General features: G+C 45.1%; 1 protein-coding gene across 2 annotated transcripts in view; it reads right to left on the bottom strand.

The window, feature by feature from the left end:
* Positions 1-19,326, bottom strand: part of EFCAB6 (EF-hand calcium binding domain 6) — an 803,637-nt gene that overhangs the window by 18,807 nt on the left and 765,504 nt on the right. The gene's annotated exons all lie outside the window — the stretch shown is intronic.

Genomic DNA, 19,326 nt, shown 5'->3' with positions numbered 1-19,326 from the left:
AAAGCTGGATGTATTATTTTCAAGGCTTTGCAAGGCAAGGGTCCCCTGTTTATCAGACAATTGATCGGGAGATACATTCCCTCACGTAGCTTGAGATCAGCTCACAAAGATCTACTTGAGGTACCCCGGTTTAAGAAAAAACAACAGGGAGGTAGCTGTTTTCATTTTCTAGCTGCCTCCTTGTGGAACTCTCTACCTTTGTCTCTCAGACAGAGTAAGGACCTCCTTGCCTTTAGAAAGGCATTTAAGACTTTCCTCTTTACACAGGCCTATTTGAAATAGTGATTTTTATTGGTATCCCTTTTGTTATGTTTTTTTTTTACCTCTCTTTAGCGCCAAGAAGCTCTTGGGCGTATGTGCGCTTTATAAATTTTAAATAACATAACAAATAACAGGACCGGCAGGATGAATTAGGCTATGCCTTTCCCCTGTTCGCCATGATAACGAGGGCCTCTGCCCAAGTTCGACGCCATGGGTTGAGCGTAGTCATGATTACCCAGATTTGGAGGTCGCAAGTCGGGTTCTTCTGGAACTTTCTTGGGATTCTTCAACCCTCTCCCCCGCTTTTCAGCACTCCTCCTCAATCCGGACAAGGATCCTCACCCGCTCATCGTGCAAGGCTCTCTAGCCCTGATGGCGTGGGGTATTACAGGGGATGATGGGCGGTCCCAGGCCTTTAGGGAGCCGCTGAGAAGTTCATGCCCAAAGCCTGGGCAGATAGTACTGTCAAACGCTATAGTTCCGACCTGGAGAAGGTGGTACCATTGGTGTATGCAACGGGGTCTCAATCCCGTGGCAGCAGATGTGACAGGTATCCTGAATTTTTTGGCCTCTTGGGCTGCAGAAGGTTTGGCTTATAGATCCATTAACACATTCCACTCAGCTATTTTGTCGGGACCTGCTATGGTGGAGGATCTTCAGTTGGGGAACACCCTCTGGTCTGTCGACTCCTCAGAGAAATACGCCTTTCCTTACCTCCGGAGCCCCGATATTTGGCCCTCTGGGATGTAAACCGTCTTGAATCTGTTCCTGTCCTTGCAAACGAACAGGTTCCTCTCTAGAAAGGAGCTCTCAGCAAAATTGCACCTTTGCATGAGCACCTGTAGACGAGTTCCAGGATATTTTCACCTACTGGAGTTACGTTCATGTTTTGTAGACGCAATAGGTGTGAGACAAAATCCACCTCATACCCAGTGTGAGAAGTTGGCCTGATGTGCAGTGCTCACTATTCTAGTGATCACTATATATCAGTCCAAACAACCCTTATTGATGATTGGTTGTAAGTCAACCTTATAGACCAGCTATCCTAGTAGCATGGATACGAGCAGTCTAAGGCTAAGACTCTAGAGGGCGTGTTAAGCCAGCTGTTTTACCATCACATTACCCCTTGAACACCCAGTGAAAGGACACCACACAAGTGTTATGAAAATAAACAGTGTATTTATTAGAATCACAACAACCCTGTACTCTTTATGAGGACAGGATGCTAGGCACACAACAAAACTCTTACGAAAATACTTAAGTTAGCACGTTATACACAAATGCCCGAGGGGCACGAAAAACCATATATTCTAAAAGTGGAATGCGAAATTACTAGCAGGTAAGTACAGTACTAATAGGCTTTGGAATCGCTAGGACTTGACTATAGAATCGTTAGATTACTTCTAGGAGACCTAGGGGACTCGGGTGCAGAGTGTGCACTCTCACGCGGGATGCGGGACAAAGTCTATGGAAGCTAGTAAAGGCAAAGTTAGTGTTCACGGGCGAACCCGACCTGGTAGGAAGAAAACGACAGTGGATCCTGACCCTAGGATAGTGAGGCTATGCTGGGACACCGAAGTGCCGAAGTTACCTAGCCCAGGGGCTGCAGCTGCATAGGTCTGAAAAGACGTCGGGGATCTCGTTGCCGGACCAGGAGCCTGGAAGAAGGAAGTTGCTGGCAGGCGACCAGTGAAGGAAAGTTCGTTGGATCCAAGCCTGGATCAAGGAAGAAGGAAACCTGAAAGCAGAGGGGACCAAGTTCTTGAATCACTAGCCAGTGATTAAGTGGGCACCAGGATGGCACCGGGCGAAGTCACCGCAGTCAGGTGAGTGGGCGACGCTGGCTCTGCAGATCTCACGGACCAGGAGGCGTTGTCGGCGACCAGGATGGAGAGGCGAGCTGTCCCACGATGGATGAAGCTGTCGGCGTCGAAGTTACCCAGGATTGGGCAACAAGCCTTGGCTAATTCAAGCCCACGCGGTGGACTCAAAATGGCGTCTTGAGTGGACCAGGAGGGTCCGGGGTGCTCCTCTTTTGGAAGGGAGCAAGGGCCAGCCTGGAGCAACCAGACCAGCAGCAGAAATGTCGTCGGGCGTCGTTCAGAAGGCCACAAGCCAGCGGGCTAGTAGCCAAACAACGCGGTGAGCAGCAAAAAGCAGAAGGGCCCCACGCAGATCGTGGAGATGCTGGGAGGCTGCACTTCGGTGCTGGAGCTGCTCAGGGTCGGGGCTTCTCGGACCCCAAAGCACTCACCAGGAAATTACTCGGCGGGCTTGCTGGAAAGAAGTCGTGCAGTCTTGAAGATGGCCGGTCCCTCGAGGTCTCGTCACACCCACGAATCTCAGCGTGACTGATGATGCAGGTAGAGGTCAGAGGTGCCAGGGAAGCCGGTTCTCGTCGAGCTGGGCAGTCTTGATCCGGAGGAGAGACTTGCAGCAGACCGCAGTGTTCTTAAGATGGTGCCTGCGGATGCAGGGTGACTACTCCTTAGTCACAAGGGAGAAATCTTAGGAAGAAGTCTTGAGTTCCTTTCGTGGAAAGTAGTTTCAGGATTCAAAGATGATCTGATTTGGAAGGGGGCCAGTTCCTACCTTTATCCTGTGAAAAGGGGCTGGCACGCGACTAAGTCCTGCCCTATGGGTGGGACTAGGAGGGGGGTGGTTACACCCACTTCCTTGGCGGGCTTTTCCCCAGCACAGGGTCTGGAGTGACCCTGGAACTGGTTCCAGCCAGCCTATGCACAGTGAGCACCGGGGTGCCACGTGCAGTCACCTTCCTCTAAAGCCCTGCCTACCTACAATACACAAAACCCTGTCTGGGACGGTGCTGGCACCGCCCCTGGCAGGAAACCCTTTGTCCTTATCTCCTGCTCTGGGAGGACTCCCAGCAGCAGGAGGGCAGACTTGTGTCTCGGTGGCAGCATCCATTTTGTGGATGCTAAGGCTCTGTCTGACTTTAACCGGGGTTAGGGGTTACATACATGTCGTGTCCCTCTAGAAGGGTGGAATGCTAACCCCGTCGCCAGAATTGGCGAGGGGTTAGTATTCCAATTCGTATGACACCTTACTCGACATGTTTTGATAAAGCGATACCAGAGTTGGCATATAACCGCGAGGATTATACTGCACTTAAGAGTATATGGTATGCGATATCATGGAAACGGCTAAGGGATGGATCCCGAAAGCCGCAGACAGGCTCAGCTCATGCCAGAGCACCATCTCACACGATTCCAAGCACTCTGTCTTCAGGATTGTTAAGGCCTGCCATAGGAGTGACTGATAGGAGATCTGTGTGTCCATTTTTAGGGTTAGATATAGGTATACTATATCTAAAGCAAAGGGTGAGTACACCACCTTGCCCCAGCTGTCGTGCAGCCAGTTGTGTCAGTTTAGTTAGTCAGCCCAGGGGTGGCATAATACATGCTTCAGCCCCTGGGAGACTTCTGGGTACACCTCAGCCCTGAGTACAGGGACTTGGAGAGGGCCCAGTGCCAATTCAGTACCTGAGTACAATTTGGATAGAGAGAACAGCTAGGCTGTGGGTCTGATTAGCAGGCCCACAGCCAGGGAAAGTCGTAAACCAGTGCAGCAAAAAGCAAAAATCTGGGTGATCATAGGATTGCAGACCCTACTCTCCTACATGACCCCCCCCCCAAACTTTGGGACAATAAACTAACCTTGACCAGGTGAGTCTTCTTGCTCTAAGTGGAAATACCTGGAGAGCCCATCAGCATTGCTGTGATCAGTACCAGGTCTATGCTCCACTGTAAAATCCATCCCCTGTAGGGAAATGGACCACCTAAGCAGTTTGGGGTTTTCACCCTTCATCTGATTTAGCCACAAGAGGGGCTTATGGTCTGTCTGAATGGTGAAGTGAGTGCCAAACAAGTAGGCCCTCAGCTTCTTCAGGGCCCAGACCACAGCAAAGGCCTCCCTCTCAATAGCTGACCAATTTTTCTCTCTGGGTGTCAACCTCCTACTAATGAAAGCAATAGGCTGATCATTACCATCAAAATTCAGTTGAGACAGAACAGCCCCCACACCCAACTCAGAAGCATCTGTTTGGACAATGAATGGCTTGGAGTAATCTGGATTCTTTAGGATAGGTGCTGTGCACATGGCCTGCTTTAGGTCATCGAATGCTTTCTGACAGCTTGCTGTCCACTGAACTTTCTTTGGCATCTTTTTGCTTGTCAGGTCATTAAGAGGGGTCACTATGGACCCATAATTTCTGACAAACTTCCTATAGTACCCAGTCAGGCCCAAGAAAGCTCGAACCTGAGTCTGGGTGATTGGAGGAGTCCAGTCCTTGATGGCCTGTATCTTACTCTCCAGTGGCTGAACCTGGCCTCCACCTACAAGGTGGCCCAGGTATACAACCTGTGTCTGCCCTATCTGGCACTTTGTGGCCTTGATAGTGAGGCCTGCCTTTTGCAGGGCCTCTAACACTTTCCTCAGGTGGACCAGGTGATCCTCCCAGGTGGAGCTAAAGACAGCAATATCGTCAAGATAAGCTGCACAGAAGTCATCCAGCCCAGTGAGGACTTGATTCACCAACCTTTGGAAGGTGGCAGGGGCATTTTTCAGTCCAAAGGGCATTACCACAAATTGATAATGCCCTCCAGGGGTAGAAAATGCTGTCTTGGGTTTGGCCTCCTCAGCTAACCTGATTTGCCAATACCCAGCTGTCAAATCAAATGTACTTAAGAAATTGGCAGAAGCCAATTTATCTATAAGTTTATCTGCTCTTGGTATTGGGTGGGCATCAGTCTTAGTGACTGCATTGAGGCCTCTGTAGTCTACGCAAAACCTCATCTCTCTCTTACCACCCTGGGTGTGAGGCTTTGGCACTAGAACTACTGGGCTAGCCCAAGGGCTATCTGAGGGCTCAATGACTCCCAGCTCCAACATTTTCTGCACTTCAGTTTTGATGCAGTCTCTAACATGATCAGGCTGTCTGTAGATTTTACTCTTGACAGGCAGACTGTCTCCAGTGTCAACATCATGGGTACACCAATCAGTTTGGCTGGGTGTCAGAGAGAACATATGTCTGAAGGATTGCAAGACTTGCCTGCAATCCTGTTGCTGATGTTCAGTGAGGCTGCCACAAAAGACAACACCATCAACTGATCCATCATCAGGATTCTGAGTGAGCAGGTCTGGGAGAGGGTCACTCTCTTCCTCCTGTCCCTCATCTGTGGCCATGAGCAAGCTCATGTCCTTCCTGTCAACATATGCCTTGAGCCTGTTAACATGGAGCACTCTGAGAGGGCTCCTGGGAGTTCCAAGGTCCACCAAGTAGGTAACCTCTCCCTTTTGCTCAATGATGGTGTGGGGCCCAGACCATTTGTCTTTCAGAGCTGCTGGGGCCACTGGCTCCAGCACCCACACCTTCTGTCCTGGCTGGTACACAGTCAGAACAGCCTTTTGGTCATGCCAAGCTTTTTTAAGTTCTTGGCTGGCCTCAAGGTTTTTGGATGCCTTTTCCATATACTCAGCCATCCTGGAGCGGAGACCAAGTACATAGTCCACTATGTTGGTTGCAGGCTTTTTGAGAGGTCTCTCCCATCCTTCCTTCACCAAACACAGGGGTCCTCTTACAGGATGCCCATACAGAAGCTCAAAAGGGCTGTAGCCAACCCCCTTCTGTGGGACCTCTCTGTAAGCAAACAAGAGGCAGGGGATCAGGACATCCCATCTTCTCCTAAGAGTTTCAGGTAGTCCATGAATCATCCCTTTCAGGGTCCTGTTGAATCTCTCAACAAGCCCATTGCATTGTGGGTGGTAGGGTGTGGTGAACTTGTAGTTCACACCACACTCCTTCCACATTGCAGTCAGATATCCTGACATGAAGTTTGTACCTCTGTCAGAAACGACCTCCTTAGGGAAACCCACTCTGGAGAACACTCCAACTAGGGCTCTTGCCACTACAGGGGCTGTAGTGGTCCTAAGGGGAATAGCTTCAGGATACCTGGTGGCATGATCCACTACCACCAGTATAAACTTGTGCCCTGATGCTGTCTGGGGTTCCATTGGACCAACAATGTCAATCCCCACTCTTTCAAAGGGAACCCCCACCACAGGTAGTGGTATGAGGGGGGCCTTTGTTGTGCCACCTGACTTACCACTGGCTTGGCAAGTGACACAGGAGCGACAAAACTCCTTGGTATTCTCATTCATATGGGGCCAGTGAAAGTGTGAGACAAGCCTGTCCCAAGTCTTTGTCTGACCTAAGTGACCTGCAAGGGGAATCTCATGGGCCAAGGTGAGAAGGAAACCTCTCAGAGACAAGGGGATGACCAGCCTCCTGGTTGCACCAGGCTTGGGGTCTCTTGACTCAGAGTACAGGAGTCCATCTTCCCAGTATACCCTGTGGGCACCTGTGGCATTCCCTGCAGCCTCAGCAGCAGCCTGCTGTCTGAGGGGTTCAAGGGAAGGGCAGCTCAACTGTTCCTTCCCCAGGTCTGCTCTGGAGGGTCCCCCTGAGCCCAGAAACTCAACTTGATCAAGTTCAAGCTCTTTAGGCTCAGTTTCCCTCAGCTCTTCCAGATCAGCCTCCTCAGAGACTTGATCCTCAACCTGGGGTAAGGGGGAAGGCAAAGCCTTACCCTTACTGCTCTTCTTCTTGGAAGGTGTCTGGTCCATCATTTCAGGATCCAGCACCTGTTCAGTGGGGCATTTTCTGGCCTGTGACCTAGTCACAGCAAGCACATGTGCTGGCAAGCCTAACATTTCCATGTGAGTCCTCTGCTCCACTTCTGACCATTGTGATGACTCCAAATCATTGCCCAACAAACAATCCACTGGGAGGTCTGAACTGACTACAACTTTCTTTTGTCCCTTCACTCCACCCCAGGAGAAAGCCACAATTGCCACACTATGACTAGTAGTGACATTGCTGGCATTGGTCACCAGGAAATCAGTACCTGGCATGATCTGTCCAGGGTCCACAAAGTTAGGTGTCACCATGGTGACACTGGCACAAGTGTCCCTATAGGCCTGAGCCATTTTGCCATTTATCAAAGGTGTCTGCCTGTATTTGCCCAAAGTATTGGGACTTATCTCAGGGGACATATCCATATCCCCTGTACAGACAAGGACAGCCTGAGTGAGTGTGCCAACTAAGTTGTCAGACCCCTCAGTACCCAAGGTTAACCCAACTAATGCCTTGGGAGGTACACTACCACTACTGACTGTACTAGGGGGTGCAGTTGCCTTAGGGGCTGTAGTGGCAGGAGTTTGTCCTCCTCTTTTGGTGCACTCACTAAACCAGTGAGATTTACTTTTACAGTACTGGCACCACCTTTTTGACTGGCCTTCTTGAGTCTTCTTCTTCTGGGAAGCCTGACCCCCACCCTCTTTGGTTTGTTGGGGACCTGGTGAAGACTTCTGGTCATTTTGCTCATTCTTAACATTACCCTTATGGTCTGCTTTCTTCTGACCACCCTGGTTCTGGTTCTGGTTCTGCTTGATCCTTGTCCTGACCCATTTGTCTGCCTTCTTTCCCAATTCTTGGGGAGAGGTCAGATCTGAATCAACAAGGTGCTGGTGCAGCAACTGGTTCTGACAATTGTTTAAAATTTGTTCTCTCATCATTAGATTATACAATCCTGTGTAATCTGTAACCTTGCTACCCAGCAACCAGCCCTCCAAAGCCTTAGTGGCACAATCCACAAAGTCAGACCAGTCCTGAGACTGAGTTTTCTGGGTGTCTCTGAACAGCAACCTGTACTGCTCAGTGGTTAAACCAAACCCATCAACCAGTGTATTCTTCAGGACCTGGTAATTGTTAGCATCCTCTACTCTTGTAGTGAGGAGCTTATCTCTACCTTTACCATCAAAGGAGAGCCACAGTATAGCTGCCCACTGACTCTGGGGAATGCACTGCACAGTGCAGGCCCTCTCCAGAGCAGCCATCCATTTCTGGATATCATCCCCTTGCTTAAAGGGGGGCACTATTTTAGTCAGGTGTTTAGTATCTAAACCCTTCTCTCTATCTCTTGGGAGATTGCTGCCACCAGTGGGAGCTAGCCCACTCATCTGCTGCTCTCTAGCAAAGGCAAGCTTCTCTTTGGCCAGGGCAAGTTCTTCCCTTTCAATCCTCAGTTCAGCTTGTCTCATTCTAGCTTCATGCTCTTTTCTCTGAGGGGAAGTAAATCTCCTCTGTGGAGGATTCCTTCTCCCCTGAGAAGAGGCATTAGAGTGCAGAGATCTATTGGAGTCCCTAGAAAGAGATCTATCTCTCCTAACTCCAAGGTTAGGCCCACTTCGGGTTAGTACTGGGGGTCCCCCAGATCCTAGCCCAAGTAAGTCTAAGTTGGCCCTGGTTAGCCTTCTGACTACCTCAAGACCTTTGTCTACCTCATCCCCAGAGAGTTCCTCTTGATCCTCCTCCTCAACTGCAGTAGCAATGTTGGGGAGATCTGGATCCCCAGAGGTTCCCTCTAAGGCTGGCATGTTCTCATGTAACTGAGAAAGCTTTCTGGCATCATATGTCTCTAAGAGACCTATCAGAAAGGGAATGGTGGGGTTAGACCCCTGCTTCAGTTTTCTGGAGACACAGATTTGTCTCATCTCCTGGAAACTGAGAGCTGCATATCTTGAAGTGACCTGTGGAGGGTCAACACTGACCAGGGGAGTCTCAGTAGAATCTCCCTGGGTAGACATGCTTTTCTAGTGAGGTGTAAGTGGTGCACTTACCTACACTATATGTTTGCCTACTGATCCCTTGCTAGAGTTGTAGTTTAGGGTGTGCTAAGCCCTAGGAGCTACAACAGCTGGTTCAGTAGAACTCAGAGTATTCTAAGCTAAGTTATATGTACCTTTAGTACTTATGTGATCTTTCACAAGATATTCTTAGGGCATGTGTGGTAAAACAACAGCAAGCTCAAATCCCAACCGCTGCCACCAATGTGAGAAGTTGGCCTGATGTGCAGTGCTCACTATTCTAGTGATCACTATATATCAGTCCAAACAACCCTTATTGATGATTGGTTGTAAGTCAACCTTATAGACCAGCTATCCTAGTAGCATGGATACGAGCAGTCTAAGGCTAAGATTCTAGAGGGCGTGTTAAGCCAGCTGTTTTACCATCACATTACCCCTTGAACACCCAGTGAAAGGACTGTAGTGTAGTTCCTATTTTCCCAATAGGCTCTGCGCATTGGAATAGTACCTACAGCAGTAAAGGCCTAGGCCAGACGTTAACTAGGTCTACTACTGTCGATACTAGACTTAATTTTTGGGTTTGCCAGCTAAGCTCAGAGTTCGCTAGAAACTTTCTCGAATGTTCAAGGAAGGATTAACTCCCCTGATTAGACAAGAAGGGATTTAGTTTCTGACAACCATAGAACATGACAACTTTGCTCTCCCCTAATCAAGAGTCAATCTCAAGAGTCGTGTGAGCACAAGGCAATTATTTTACTCAGTCAGTACGTGCATTCTTAGTCTCATCAGAATGTAGAGAAAAGGAGGAGACGGGCGTGTTCAATAAAAGATGTTATTTATTGATCAGTCTCTTTTCTCGTACAAGAGAAATGGATCGATATTATTGCAATACTTATAGTTAAGTAAAGTGCATACATTAAAAGCAATAGTATAAAATAATACTGTAAAAACATTGATATGGTTTCTGAGCCATATGATGTTTAAAATGATTAAAATATATTTACATACACATATACATTTGACTAAACGTACTCAACTGGTGTTTCTAAATACGCCTACCCCGTGTACCTGACCTAAGTCTAATACGTGGGCGGGAATAGAAAGTTACAGTTTAAGTTAAGTTTGTTTTTGCCAAGTGAATAACTAAAGAATTCTCTAGGAGGGGTTATTCAGTTCTGTACCTGGAATTTAGGATGAATGAGGAATGGTATCTCTTTCTCTGCTCTCGATATTCCAGGCTGCCTGCGAGGGCTGCCCAGAAGCGCCGGTGCTGGGTCTCTCGGCTTGAGATAGCAGCGCGTCTCTCAGCGCGTCAGGAAGGCGGGGCTGTTGCCTGCGGGGTCTGCTTCTGCTCTCGGCTTCAGCAAGTATGGCTGCTCCGTCTTGTCACCACGCGTGTGTTTGCATAGGGCAAGGTCGGCAATATTTATACCTTAAAGGTGCCGGGATTGACGTAAGGATGGACATAGGTACGTCAATAAAGATGTCATACGACTTGCTCGTTAGTACATTCTTTACTAAAGTTCTCTGTGAAATCAAAACAATGGCCGCACGGATTATCCAGGTTGTCATAGGTTTGATTTGTTATGAGAACGTCGTATGCCTTATCAGGGGCTGGAGGAATGTCGCTTGTCTAATTAGATCTCAAGCGTTATGACCTAATCAGATAACACGTTCCTGTGCCGTAGTGTGACTGCGTCAGATAACGGTATCTGCATCATGGGGGATTTCTTGCCTCATGGGCTGACTGTTAGTTAACTAGCTAGGTAGGTTAACCAGAATATGGTCAGGAATAGGGGGATCGATTCAGAACCTATAGAAATACACGACACCCACTCCACGCTAACTATGGTCATATCTACTAATCTATGCATAGTATAACATAGTACAACATACTATAGAGTATAGTGTATACCTTACCACCCCAAAATACATAAATGCATTTTGAAATTTTCAAATATACTGAAAAATTGCAGTCATATATATTGTATGCACTTAAGCTATGAATTAAATGCAAAAGTAAACACGCATTGTTATGCATTATTGCTTGTTGGTATATGAGAAATACACATGAAATGGCTCTTAATATGGCTATACAGAAAAAAAGTCGAAACCATTTCATCACATAAAATATATTGTGAACATACCAGCGGGCAGCTAAAGTCTATATAAAGTCTATAAAGTATCTAAAAAAATAGAAATCTTAGTTCTCTAGGAATAGTTTCTTACTTTAAGCAGAAGGTCAGTGTCCCGGGGAAAAATATATTGAAAAATATTTTAAGGGCTTGCTGAAAAAAGTTGCTGTCCGTGAACTGGATTGTAATTGTTCATGTGACTTTATTTTTTAAGTTGAAGGCCGGATTCAGGGAACGCCGTGTGCGAGTTTACTCAAAAGTCTCTATTTCTGTTCCGGAGAGAACATCATATCATTCAGGCTTTCGAAAAAACTGTCAACAGCTTCATGGGAAAGTTCCACTAAGTCGGAAATAGGGGTAACCATGCATTCATGCGCATGATTGTCTGCATTGACATTCTGATTTGCATTGCTGACAGAAGGTCGTACCTGTTCGATGCTGCTTTCATCTCGTACTTCACTACTCGTCAATCGCAGTGGTGAAGATTCCAGGAATGCCGTCATCAGAATTGGCAGCCTTTGAGGGCAGCACAGTGCGTGAACCTTGGTAGGAACCAACAGTGTATCTGCATCCACCGGCGCATCCGATTGTAGCGTCAGACAGGTGTCTAACACGCATTCTTCTCCGCATAGCAGACACCTTAGTACAGGTAAAACACACCTTTGCCACATTGGTCGAAATGATAGAAACCAAGTCATGTTCAGGTCTCTAAGCCGGGAGAGTCCCAGGATTTTTGATATCCGGTCCCGGTATCCAATGGCTAGGATCGTATCTTCCATTGTCGCGAGAGTTTGATCTGTGACATGGGTTGCCATAACGAAAAATAAGGACTAGGAATAGGATTCCTGCAATTAGTCCTAGGATTAGGGGAAGTCCGCCAAAAATCGAATGGACGAAATCTGGAAAAATACCCAGTATGGCTTTGAATGGTGTTAATGCCATCGAAAATACTGTCTTAAATACCTTTGAGACCCCTGTGGTATCAGAAATATTTAAGATTTCGCTCAGGATTTCCGCGAAATGTACGGGGAATTGGTTGATAATAATGTATGTATCTCTGCAGTCGTCCTTGCGACTTGTAGATCATACGTTTCTTTTGATGACGTGAGCCTTGTAGGCGTCTGAAGAAGCACTGTTTTCATTCTGCTTAAAGTGTCTATTCGAATAGAAGTAATTTTCAAACTGGGCCATGCCCTCGCTTCCCTGTCTGGAAAGGAGCTGGGGAACAAAGAACGTCCACAGCACTTGACCTTCGCCGTCGTAGTGACGAGATAAGGAGTCCCGGGCATAAGACTACAACATCTGCGGTCTACAATAAGAATGTAACTCCCATTATAGAGTCTTTGAAAGAATGGTTCTATTTCAGTTGCAGGTGCGCCTTGCTGGTGACATGAAAGGTTGTATGAATTCCCTTCACAGGCTCCGTGCAAACTAATACCGTTACACAGAAGCGTGCCGCTTAGTGACATAGCACAATTGTTGCCACTAAGAAACACTTGCTGTCCTTTGTTACTGACACATGCATGTGAATAGGGCAGGTTCCAAGTTGTTTTAAGGTACCCCTTTCCCAATTTCTCGTACATGCCAGCCTGTATATATTTTTGGCAGTATTGAAACCTGAAGGTTGAGATTGGAATATTTATGATTCCGTGGATTATCCATTCACTGACAGGTCGTTCTGACATTGTCAACGGTAATCTTTCTAGTTTTTCAATGCTCAAGATTGTATAATCAGCACCCTTCTGCGCCATACCGATTTGTCTATCAGTAAGGTTAAAGATTTGGAATAGTGACGTAGTGTTGATTAAACGCCAAGGCACATAGCCTGAACGCAGATTTTGTAACGTCCAGCCAAGCTGTACGATAGAACGCAATTGTGACTGACCATGTTGTAATAACAGTAAGTCTTGCGATAATATATCGATTGCTGAAGACACAATGCTGTCCAATGAAAAAATTCTGGAGGACAGAGTCATTAACCCATTGTCCACTACAGAAAGTGATTTTTCCAAATTAATACGGTCAATTTCCCGTATTCTTTCTGCTGTCTCAATTTGAGTAACCTTCCAGGCCTCATTGTATGCTGCATATACAGAGGCTGCTATGAAACGCTTTTGACGCTGTTTGCGTGGTCCCATTATGAAATCACGCAAGTCAGCACCATCAGTAAGTAAAGTTAGGTGTTGCTTAATTTCAGGCAGTGTGGAAGTTTGTAGCCATTGAAGGCATAATTTGCCCACACTGTAGGTTGTTATTATCCCTGGGTGATGTCTTTGGGGATATCTAGGGTCTGGCCTGGTCATTTTGAAACCCTGTGTTTTATTCAGGAATCTATCTTGACAGTTATTTGTATCTGTGGGCCAGATCAACCATTGTTTCCAATCAGGATGTGTTCTGTTTTGGTTAAGTATATGGTTTATGTCTATTTCTTCATCTGTATCAGAGTTATTGCTAAACATTGTTGGCTTTGGAATAGACGGGTTATTTAAATCTTTGATTTTGGCTAAGCCAAGACAGGTGGTTTGTTGAACAGTGTCATTTAAAAATATCATTTGTTCTGGGATCATGCAGGCTCTAAACAAAGCTTCTAAACCCTGTACTTGCCATTCTTTTGTGCCCCAAACACTTTTCAGATCAACATTTTTGTCCCAATAATCGAATCCAAAAGTATTCATTTTTTCAAAGAATGAATCAGAATAAATCAATTTTGTGTTGGTTATCATGGTTTTGGTCCCTGTCTTGTTTGACAATTTATAATAAAATGTTTCAGCATTACTAGTGTTAAAACCTTGAAAGTATGAATATTTGTCATAAACGGTTCTAGAGCTCCCTTTTGGAGGTGTAGCACAATGTTCCCATTGATTAAAATTTAAAACATTTCTAGGTTGTGCAGATTTATGCAAGAAATGGTTACCATAGTGGTTATAGCAATACATACTATCATAATTTGTAGAACCTTGCAAATAATCATGTTTTGTAAATTTAGCAGACATTACTAAGTCAGACATCATATTGTTTATACTTTCAAAGTCCCAATCATCAGCAAATGAGTTTGGTTTTGCAAAGTCACTCAAAGAGATCTTAATTTGGTGTGGATATTTCAGGATCTCGACCGGACCATAAATTTCATAGTCAGTGTTGTCCCAGGCTACCCCACCAGGTATTGGAATTGCTGTGAAGTTGGCTGAAGAAAGTTCTGAAGAAAGTTCTCGTTTCTCGACGTGTGAAGATGTGTGTGGTTTGAGGACCAAGTTGATGTTCTGACTTGCTGTGTCCATTTTAGCATATTTTCCCTCAATGAAGCGTCCCAAAGTAAATACCATGATGAGCCAAAGTATGAGGATAAATGCACCAAAACCCACCCAAAATTCAATCCATGGAGAAATCAGATATGTTTCTTTTAGTTGTTTCAAAAGTTCCTTCGCTTTGTCTTTAAAGGATTTTGATGATGGCTGTGTCTTTTGTTCGCTGAAGCCTTCAGAGGAATCATCGAAGTTGATGAAGTAACCGGATGCAGTTCTGTCAATTGTTCCAATTGGTTCAGGATTTTTTTTTTTTGTATTTTCACTTGGTACTTCAGTATAGATTGGTGTGTCTCTGCTAAATGTCTTTATTTGTGTTTTCAGAGGTCTAAGTTCTATTGCATTGTTGCATAGTCCTTGTTGTTCTTCTGTAGGCGTTTCGAATGTGATGAGCCTCTTTGTTAGGACCTCTGTACTGGTAGCAAACCTTGGTGTTCTGCTACTTATTGGGAGTCCACTTGGCCTACTGTTTGTTATTGGCCACATGTTGTGGTTTTACCAGGTCGATGGATACAACTCGGTTCTCCTTTTTTCCAGCAAGTGGCGGTAGTACAACTGATCTTGTCCCGTTGACAGACAAGACAGGAACTGCTTTTCTGTAAGAAGGCCCAAATTCCTTCTTTACCGCGATCTTCTCCCTGACTAGATCCCCGACTTTTGGAATCCAGACAGGTCTTGCTGGGACAGGTGGTGATTCTTCAGTGGTTGTTGGCTGTTGTTTCAACTGTATGTTGCTCAGGTCTTTTCTTGTTTTGTTTAAGTCCTGCAAAATAGCCAAACGGTCTTTGACATCAAAGCTTTTTTCTGTTACCACTGAAGTCTGACTATCAAGGTCAGAGATCAACATCCTAGTTCCGAATAATAATTCGTACGGACTGAATCCCTTCAGAGAATTTCTTGGCAAGTTATTTAGACTACGTTGGACACTTATTAGATGTTTGACCCACCCAGCTCCCGAACCTAATATCCTTTCTATTATAGATTGCTTTCTGTCTTGGTTTTTTCTTTACACCATCCCATACCCTCAGGAAGGAAGTGAGAAGATTCCCGCTGGGCTGTGCTCATTTGGTCATTCTTTTCCCCCCAGGCTGGATTGCCTGAGAAAAAGAAAAAAAATGGTCGAACGTAGCATGCTCTTAGCGTATATGCCATTTAGACTCGCAAATCTTGTATAACAGTCCGGACGTCAGCTGAGTGCTGTGGATCTACATTATAAGTGGGAACTAGCCTGTATATGTTAATCGCAAGCCATTCTTTTTGCTGGTAACATTATCTGCCTTGATACGACGAGGTATTAAACTGCTTCTCTCCCCACTGCGATCTCTGTTGCAGTTTGGGCAGTTTTTTACAAAGATGGTAAGATGGAGGCTCATGCCTGGCCACCAGTACCGTGATTGTAAATCTTCCAGAGAATCTTTTAATTTAAGGTGTCTGTGACCCTCGCCCATGTGTGCGTCTGCGATTAACAAGTTTCTCCTGTCCTTGTTTGGAATCACTCTATCCCCCACTCCAGGGATTCGAGCAAAAGGGACGGAGTTTGCATCGATTATGTATGTATAATTGAGTGGATAGTTGATCGGTAACGCTGAGCAGTCGCCTTTTGATGACGTTTTCACCGCCAGCAATGTTTCACCGTCAATGTATTTTAATGTATGCTTTTTTCGATCTACGGGAGCCGATTTAGTGGCTGCCGCTGCGGCTGTCTCAGCCAATGAATTCCCCACAACGTGAACGCCATCACGTTGATGACTCAGTGAGTGAGTCACGTGAGTCTTTGGTAGTTCTTTTTGTAAAAGAGCTATTTGTTCCCAGAGCTGTTTCTGCTTTATTGGTGCATCTGTGTCATCTTTGTAACCGTTTTGAATCCATGTCTGCAAATCCTTGTTGTATGCTTTGACGCAGAAATATGAATCTGACACTATAAGTGTCGGGAATTCGCGATCCGCATTATCTAGCGCCATTTTCAAAGCTATTATTTCAGTTTGCATTTCTGAATTTATTTCTACTGAGTGTGATTTTGTTAATAGAGGTCTTAGTTTACCTCCGCGCCACACTTCTTTTGTGATCTCACATGTGGGATTGTATGCATGTTCTCCCCAAACGGAGGGTTGAGCATGTCCGTCTGTATAGATTACACAGGCGTAATGTCGTAGAGGCAGAATGTCGATTGGCAGAGGATACGTTTTTTCATATTTTAGATTTTTTAATTCTTCTAGTTCTGGATCAAAGAAGTAGTATACTTTGTCCGTTGTGATTGAATTTACCCATTGTAACCATTCTGGATCCAATGTTGTTGTTGGTAAATTACACGGTGTTGTTAATGCTTCAAAGGCTGATTCAGCTGTTCTGACTGTGATATGTCTACCGTCAGCTATGTCTTTTTCTCTAGCTATTGCGGTTTGAACTGCTTGAACAATTTTTCCTTTGTTGCTGAATCTCTGTTCAGCTTTTGTGTACAAGTGTGATCTGAATGCAATTGGTACCTTTTCTCCCTTATTAGAGGTCAGGTATGTGAATCCGCATCTCCCTGGGATGACTCGGATCACAAGGTTGCGTGTATTATCACGGGTTTCTAATTTTGTTTTAATTAGCATGTCTGTTTGTAAGGATCTCAAAATTTCTGTGTGTGTTTGAGTCCAACTGGATCTTTTAAAGTCTGGTTTAATTAGATCGTAAAGGGGTTTGACCCTTTCTGCGTAATTTGCAATGTAAGTTCTTCCGAAATTTAGGAAGCCTAGAATTGACTGTAGGTTTTTTAGTGTTTTAGGAGCTTGGATTACGGCACATTTCTCTAGGAAATTGTCTGCCAGGCTTTTGCCTTCACTTGATAACTCATATCCTAAGAATAGGACTGTCAGATGGGCAATTCTGGATTTTTTGAAGTTGAATTTGTAACCCTCTGCAGCGAAACCAAGTATTATGGTGTTCACTCTTTTCAAGTGAGTTTCCAAGTCATCATCTGTTAAGTAAATGTCATCGACATAAGATAATGCTTCATCATCATATTGTTGTAGTAATTCTGTTACTCTCGCTGAGAATACCCCCGGGCTATTCTTGTACCCCTGGGCTAACCGACAGAATTGTTTTTGAGTGCCATTTACTGAGAAAGCTGTTAAATATCTGCTCTCTGGTGCTATGTTTTGACAAAAGAATCCGTTGGAGATGTCCAAGGTAGTTTTGTATTTTTTGCGCACTATGTTATTCATTAGTGCAGCACTGTGTGAGTTTTGCACTGCAAAAGTTTTGCAACATGTGTTAAGGTGTCGGTAATCCAAAACTAGACGGTATGAATTGTCTGGTTTGGAGACCGGAAACAAAGGATTGTTCATTTGTGAGGTGCAAGTTTCAATCACCCCCTGGTATTCTAGCTGATCTAGTATTTCATTTACTTGTTTTTTAGCTTCTTGCTTAATTGGGTACTGCCTTTGTGCAGTTGGTTGTGATTTTAACTGGATTTTGTGAGGAGGAGAATCCTCATCCCATCCTACATGATTTTTATATAAAGCAGGTGCTAAGGCCACTGCCCACTTTCTAGCAAGTGTGTATTTTTTATGAATCGGGATTTGATTTGAGAAGGCAGGCATAATTACTTCTTCGCCATGAGGGCACTCCCTGACAAACTCTGGTGGCCAGTCTTTTTCAGCTAGAAGTATGTCATAACCCTTTGAGAGGTTATCCCAAAATAGTCCCCTTATTTTCCTAGTCTTATCTCCCTCTATACGTAATGTTATCTCGTATATTTTGTGGGGCTTGCTAACTCTGGTATCTGCAGTTTCCACTTGAAGGTATTCATTCGTGTCCACTGTCTCCAGATGATCCATAAGGACTTTGCGAGCTATGCTCACCTCTGCTGCGCTGTCTAGCATTGTCTGAGCCCACTCTCCGTTTTTCAGTTGTGTCCTCAGTATTCTCGGCATTGTTAACTACCTTGATACTGGCTACCTTCTTTTTTGGAAATTGTGATTTCTTTTTCAGTTGAGCAGGTTCCTTGTCTTTGGACTTGGCGTGCTCTTCTGATCGTCCTCTTCTTTCCGATTTCTGCGAGGAATTCTGAAAAGATTGAGAGGGACGTGTATCAATGTCTTGATATCTATCAGGTTTTTTAATATTATCCCTATTTCTAAGGTTATATCTATTCCCAGAGGGTTCACTCTGAGGTGACCTTTGTCTCGGGTTTGGAGATTTCTCTCTTCGCCTAGGAGACCTTCCTCTGGACTGGAATTTCTTTTCTTTTGGATTGGATTGTTTGTTCCCATCCCAGTTCTTTTTTGGTGAATTATTATTATTATTAAAAAACATTTTTTCTGGACTTGTAGTCAGTTGCGGTTTTACTGGTATTTCACCTAGACTATCTCTGCCTAGTTCTTCATAGGATTTTTCTATGATTCTGGCAATTTCAGCTGGTTGGTCTGCTATATCTGTCTCTTTTAACCTCTGGCGGATCGCCACGTTTGCTGCTTCATCCTTTATGTTGGCTAGTAATATAGCCGATACCTGCTTGAAGTCTTTTAGTAATTTCATACCAAGAGTTAAAGCAGGTTCTGGACCGTATTCATCTTGAATTTGTTTTAGCACATCTGGTATTACCGAAATGGATGGAACACCGTGCGTTTTTGTGTAGATGGAAGCAAAGACTGTACCCCAAGTGTCACAGTCCTCAATGTGTGGTGCGATTCCCATTGGGAGACATATAGTCAGAATCCTGTGTTTTTCTAATGGGGTGGTGTCAGGAAACACCGCCTCTATTTGGGTAATTTTCTGTGCCAACCAGAATGGTATTTGTTCCCGTTTAGCTGGAACTTTACCTAGGCAGGATTGGATGTTCTGTGGTGTAATTTTATTTGTGTTCCCCTGGTGAGGGGTCAGCTGTGGAAGTTTAATCGCTGGCTGAATTGTTGAAGTCCGCATTACATACTGAACTAATTGTCTGTGAATTTTTAGTAGTTGTTTTAGCTGTATTA

This window comes from Lissotriton helveticus, chromosome 1_1 (assembly GCF_964261635.1).
Source record: "Lissotriton helveticus chromosome 1_1, aLisHel1.1, whole genome shotgun sequence".
Lineage (NCBI taxonomy): Eukaryota > Metazoa > Chordata > Amphibia > Caudata > Salamandridae > Lissotriton > Lissotriton helveticus.
Note: the sequence above shows the minus strand (reverse complement) of the source record. Positions and strands in the feature narration are given on the sequence as shown.